Below are 7153 nucleotides of genomic sequence, written 5' to 3' on the forward strand. Positions count from 1 at the left end.
GCAACGCTTGAAAACAGAACTGAAGCGTGCCGTTTTAATTGTTGGACGTGTTGACTTTGCGCGGCTATCCGAGGAAGATGTTAGATGCTAAATGCTAATGAAATAACGCTAACTTGCTCAAAGAAATGAATCACAAAAGCTGCTGTTAGGCAGGTCTTCTGTTCACCCTGATTAACATATTGGTTCAGCCCTTTAGCTCATTAGCAGTAAACAAAACACCGAGGCTTACGGTAAAGCCATTCGTTACGCAGGTATTAGGTCATAAACCAACGTGCGGACAGTGCGCTTATTATCTGACATTTGTTTTGGCTTCATATCTGAGAATCAACAGAGCTAACACTATTTATTCTGTGGGGCACAAAACATTTTATAGCAACTAATCCGATAATTGGATTTCAAATGTTGAAAAAGTCAGGCGGTCAGTGAAGCCAGTCCAACGGACAATTGTTACATGTTTTAACCCTCTCTATCGCACCATGTCTACGCTGTCATCTTTTTAATTTAAAGGTAAGAATGTATTATTTTTTGAAAATAGTGTTTTTAATAAAGATCTGTAGAAAAGGTTACCTCTTTTATTTTATTCTGGACCAAAGTGGTGGACCGACACACTTGAGTGGCTACCAGCTGCTTCTATTTTACGGACTAATGCGGAGTTACACATGACAAGAATGTCCTCTGAATTCTGTCATTTCAATAAAGGGAGCGGTTGACAGATGAAATGATCTCTCTGAATCCTTGACACTCACATAACACAGACGTTCGACGCAGTGATGCAGCCGGTAGCTCGGCTTTGTCACTCCGGGGATTCAGAACCTCAGTGTAAAATGTGTAAGGTGAGAAAAGCTGCCTGTCGGCAAAAAAAAAAAACAGTGAACAAGAGCTCTCTGAACCACGAGAAATTGTCTCTGGCGCTCGATGGTGTTCCGTTGGACCTGTGTCATTGTCACAGTTATCGTGGCCGATTATGATGTTCGTCTTTGCGCTCATTTGTGTGCCTTGTGTTTCGATAGAGACCCTGCGGTGTGTGTTTTTCAGATTACACCTATTTATGTCTCAAGGCTGTGCAGCCACAGTCAACTTGTCAAGTTGCTTTGCTAAATGTTACTTTAATCATTCTGCTCCACTGAGAGCAGACATGGCAGCAGTAGTGCAGTAAAATGCCAAGTGCAATGCAGATTAGGCACATCTTTTAACAGCGCGTCTCAAAATGTTTGATAGTTGCAAAATTGAAATTCTCTCAGTTATTTTAGGTGGTGACACCGTCATTTATTATGCTACTTCTTATTAACAGTGTGTTAAATCAAGTTGACGGGAAGAGCACATTTGTAGCTTCATCACATCACAATATTGTGTCTGACGTCTCACATTTTATAAAAGGCAAACACATTGTATCATGCCTGCTTGCTCAATTTAGATATGTGTTGAAATTATTCAGATATACAACCTGAAGACAGGAAATATTATCCCCGTATGGGGTAACATAGTACATGCACCGTCAATGACTCTCACACAAAGAATATAATGGGCATATTAGCAAAGAGAAAGCAAAACAACAATTTTAAGCAGTTTAAATGCTCTAATTTCTGGCTATTGCCGTTGGATGGGACATTAGCAAAAGCATGAATGCCGTGCTTTCACAAAGACCACATTAGCTACGTTTCATATTATAGGTAATTGATGCAAGACAAGAAAAGAAGAATTTCATTTGGTCTAAAAATCTTTTATAGGGAAAAGGTTACTTCACCGCACAGGTTTTAAAAAATCACTTGGGCATCTCACTCCTTTATGGGGTGTTTCTGCTGCATGGTACAGCCCTATAGATTCCACCCGGCTGGGATGTCTTTTGGTGAAAAGTCCCTTTCTTTGTCGCGTGTCACCTCAAAGAAGGCAAGCTTCTCAGCTGACCAGCGAGGAACGTGACATTCTCGTTATATCAATTCAACAGGACACTTGCTCACCTTATTTCACAGAAACCAAACAGTGGAAACCCTGCATGTAGTATATAAGGTGGACATTGTTGTTTTTTATGTTTATGTTTGTCATGTATGATTATTCACAGGCTACATGGGGCTAAAAAATCCCCCCTGTTTGTGGCAATGCCCACCCATTAGCCTGAAAGTTAGATTCTTTAACAAATATGTTTTTAGATAATTTATTATATTAAATTACAAAAAAGAACAAGATAGTCACATTGTTAAGTTGACTTTATTTACGTTGCCAGAGTACATAAGCTAAGCCTAGGATGAAGACTGGAAACAGAATATTGTATCCTGGTAAAAATAATTAAGCTTACCACTAAAGCTCATTAATTAAGATAGATAGATAGATTGATACTTTATTGATCCCAAAGAGGGAAATGTTGGTATCACAGCAGCATGTACAGGGAACAAAACAGAATTAAAAGATACACATTATATACAATATAACAGGATACAAAAAATTAAATTATTGAATAAAATAAAATAAACTAAACTAAAACAAAAGAATAACCTTCAAGACAGTGCAATAATAATAATTTGTAAAAGAGGAAGAGGAAGAGCCGCAACATCACAGAAGTACAGGGTTGTTATCGTCGTTATTTAGCCAGAGATGATTTATTGTAAAGTGTCATTGCACTGGGCAGGAATGATCTCCTGTATCAGCCCTTGTGACAGCGGAGCTGAAGGAGTCTGTTGGCTTAAACCATTTGTTTCTTCTTTATTTAATCCATACACAAACATGTGTACTATTCATTCACTGCAGTGTCTCTTCTGGTTATTGTTATGCTCCAAGAAATAATTGCAGCACACGAGTCCTTATTTTGCTACATCTCTAAGGATTACCAAACATCATCAAGTTACTTAATAAGGAAGCATTTTATGTTCTCCTATTTGATATTTTTTTTATTTCTTTACTTTGAACAGCGCCAGGCTTCCACTGCCTCTCCATCTCTTCTAAAACATTAACCCTAATTGCATCACAGCTGCATGTTTTCAGTATAGTTCTGATGTTCTTTCTCCACTGAGAATATTCAGTAAACTAAGAGCAGATCAAGTTCTACCAAATTTCCTTGCTCCATTTCTAATTCCAAAGGCTACATGGAGGATTTGTTCCTGATGGGTTAACCATTCCTGTTGTAGAAACTCTTAATTGCATCTCGTTACTGTGTGGTTGAATGAACCGCACCGTCAGTGTATTACACAGTGTAAATTCTGGTCTTTGCAGGGATCAAACCTGATCAAACCTGCGAGCCTCCAGTCATGCAGCTAATCTCTAATCACCGTGTTGCCCTGCCATATGCTCACCTCAGTATGCACACGTTTACTAACTATAATAAAATCTGCCCGCTAGATGCTTTCATACCACATAACATGTTCAAAGATCCAAACTTGAGACTAATCTCACCTGATAACAGTTTTTTTTATGTGTGTGTTTTCATATTATTCTAAACCACATGCACGAGCACCACATCAGTGAACTCCCCTTGTCTTTATCGCCTAGAATCTTGATCAACTGGGTGGTTGCCATGGCGACCACTCTTTCACTGTTTTCACTGAATGGCGCCTCCTTTCACCGTAAATTCTGAGCCTATAGGACTGCACATGAAGAATTAGTGTAGTCACGGCTGCTGAACAGTTACCTCAGCGCTGCTCTTTCACGGGGCGGCGGATGTGGCTCAATCGTCTCGTGTCGTCACTTTGATTCAGAGGAGGAGAAGGGGAACTGAGTTACGTACTTTGGCAGTGGGGCAGATTTTCAGATTGTATTCTTCGTCGGTTATGTAAAGTTTATTTGGGGTGTGGTGGGGAGGAGGAAAGGGTTCTTAATAATGCAAGAACTGTGTTATCAGGTCTCTGACACTCCACGCACAAACAATGGATGTTGTGATAAAAGGGATGCCTCTCATGATATTGTACATCGTCCCCATGTGCATAAAGTGTAATTCCAAGATTCACTCTCTGACATGCCACTTTGATGTGTGCATCTGCATTTGTGGTTCAAGTAGGACAAGAAAAAGAGAAAGAACAGCACTGATCTGAATAGGAAGACATTACATCTTATAGAAAAGAAGGCTCCTTGTGTCACTTGTAAGATCAACAGTGCCCCCCCCTGGATGATTGACTGCACATAATGTCCTTAATTCAAAACTTCTCCGAAATAGTTATTTGGGAAATTGAATGAAATCTACATGTTACAGTAGCAGTCCACCTCCTCATTGAATCCAAACTTTGGACTCGTACTGCACATTGTGTTCATCTGCAATAATGGTGATCAGGTCTGATCAGTGAGAAGGCCGCCTAACAGATATTTAACCATGGATGTGTTTGGCCTGCTCTGCTATCAGACAGAATTACGGCGTTGGAGGATCAAAGATTATGATTTGAAAAAAAAAAAAAAAATCTGCGGTTTTAGCCACTGCTAAATTCTCCACTATGCTCACCAGCTACAGTGCGTGTGTGTGCGCATTTCCTTTAAAGACCATTATTGTTAGGGGTTTAAGTCCGGGTGGGCTTATTCAGGTTGGTGGCAAGGAGCTTCACTGCAACTATAAGCCACTGGCACGCTTTTTGAGTTTTTAATGTGCTTTTTTAGACATCTCAGAGAAATTGAAAAGATATGACCTCAGTAAAGGGACCTTGGTACTTGCTCTGCGTACATATATAAGATCGTCCAGACGTACAGCATAGCTTTAAAACACCATCCTATTGTACACACGGTCAATATATTATTCAGCCTGTACACACCAACAACGTCTCCATAGTAAGGTACTGCAGCAATTAGGTTCTATGAAACACTATTCCAACACAAATCAACATGTATACAAGATAACGGTTGATCTTATCTTAAATCTTAAAAATGCACTAGGCAATAACAATTAAGCTCATCCCGACCTTTGTTCCAACAAAACTGTGATCTAGTTTCTGTTTTGTTCTGTTTAACCCATTACTCAAAGGAGTAGACTTCTCTTCACTATAAGCACCTTCCACTGCCCCTCAGAGGCGGAATGGTGGCTATAAACTGTCCTCTACAAAATAATCGGTGTCTTTCCTGCAGGCCAAGCCTTTAACGAATTAAACCCCTCTCGACTGTATAATAATGGAAGCATTACATTACCTAAAATTAGAATCACAGCCTGCAGAAAAACAAGTCTTGTTTAATTTGAGAAGCCTCAAACATTTATAATTACTTTTTGGGTAAACGAACTTAGTGTATTATCTGATCTACAAAGCATGGTTTGAAATACATCAGTTATGTGCTAATATTAAAATAAAATCCACGCATTATCTATCCACTTTCTATATAAATTGTCCTGTTCAGGATCACGCAAAGCCGGAGTCTATTTCAACATGCAATTAAAACTTCAAAAACAGTGCAGTTGTTGCAACTTTGGCAGCTTGGGGCAAACCACTAATTCTAAAAATGCACTTAGGAACAGTTTTCACTTAAAAATAACCCCCCAAGTTGAATTAACTGGTAACAAAAAGGATTTTTTTTAAAACTCCATCCCAACAACTCTTTTCTCAACGAAGACAACTACGTAATCCCCTGTACCTGCTATCGAAAAGAAAGAGAATTAACCATAATTAGCACATTTGAATAAATAAGCAAGGATACATCGTAATTCTGCGGTAATTACATGTTTATACAATATTAACAAAACAATCTACTCATGAGCCTCCACTCATCGCCGACTTGTTCCAGTGCACCTCCGATTAGAAGGCTGATGAGAGAGGGGGGAGGGGGGGGGGGGGGGTCGTATCAGATCAGTGCTGGTGGAAAAAAAACAATCCAGGTCACGGTTCATCCAAATTACCCGATTTATCATTCGATAATGCTCGTCTTCACGCGACGGCAAACCAGCTCCCCTTGGTCCTAAAAATTCAGTTGGAACTATGATATGAGAGTGCCCATGCAACCAACCTGTTAAGCGATAACAGCGCGATGAAAACACTGTGGTTTGCTGTTCATTAACATAACACGAATAGTCAGAAACTATTTTAATAGTATTCTTCTGTTTGAATATAACATGTGCCCTCTATTTGACCATGCCAAGACATATATTTACTTACCCTCAAAATGTCAACACCCACTGCATAGCTTTCTCTGTGAACTGAGCAAATAGTGGGGCCAGGCAGATTTTTTTTTAATGGTTGGTAAACACTGTCCTCTAGTGCTCACACTCGTGCGCTCTCACACATGCATACAGGACACAGGATTATGCCTGTTGTCAATGTCAAAAGACGGGACTTCTTCAAGAGGTCGAAGTCACAGCATCTTTTGAAAGCACAATGGTTATTGGTTATGGTTAAAGTACACTACCACACTGTTCAAAGTGAACACGTTTTACTCTTTCTTAGTGGGTTTTTAGAATTGAATCCTTTTGTGCCTCCAACATGGAATAATTGTCCAATTGCACAAAAACGTCTGTAACCATGGTTTTATTATCAGCTACTCTCAGATGGCTTTTAGCCGGGCTGGCATAGTCTGACTAATGAGGCAAGTCACAATCACACAGTGAGCCGCAGTAAAAAGGAAGGGATGGCCTATCACACCTCCCCCCGAAATGACCTGATCAATCATTCCGTAATGCTTTCTAAGCAGCTGATTTCAACTGTCAACACAAGGTCAGGGTGTCCTGGTCCTTGAGATGACGGGAGGTGATGTGAATCTTGACGTAGGAAAAACAGATTCGCAATCAGCCTGTCAACCTCGCACTTGAAAGCCTCGCAGGATATTATAGATGTAAATGGAACATAATGGCGCCATAATAATTGTGCTCATCCTGTTCAGACTCTCATGGCAACGTCTTTTCTCTTTGACTCGACGCCATCTGGCTAAATCAGCGCAGGCGGGAGAAGCGGAGCCAGGAGCAGTTAGGACGACCCAGTCTTTGGTTAGAATGCAATCATCTTTCGGCTAGTGACACATGCCATTTGTTCTGACCCAAAGTTGAGGAGGCAGTAATTAAAATCTTTCATCCAAGTCATATCTCTTCTTTCAGATCTCTGAATATTAAGACAAATTTAAGTTCAACTGTCCAGTGAGCCTCTGGCATGTTTCACCGAAGGGCACTGAGTGCTTTGTGTGGCAGAGGCAGTGAACTTTAAGCGCATGCAGTGTGACATTGTGTGCCGCTATCTGCAAACAGCTGTGTTCTGTCGAGTTGACCAAA

Source organism: Gasterosteus aculeatus, chromosome 8, assembly GCF_964276395.1.
Source record: "Gasterosteus aculeatus chromosome 8, fGasAcu3.hap1.1, whole genome shotgun sequence".
Taxonomy (NCBI): Eukaryota; Metazoa; Chordata; class Actinopteri; order Perciformes; family Gasterosteidae; genus Gasterosteus; species Gasterosteus aculeatus.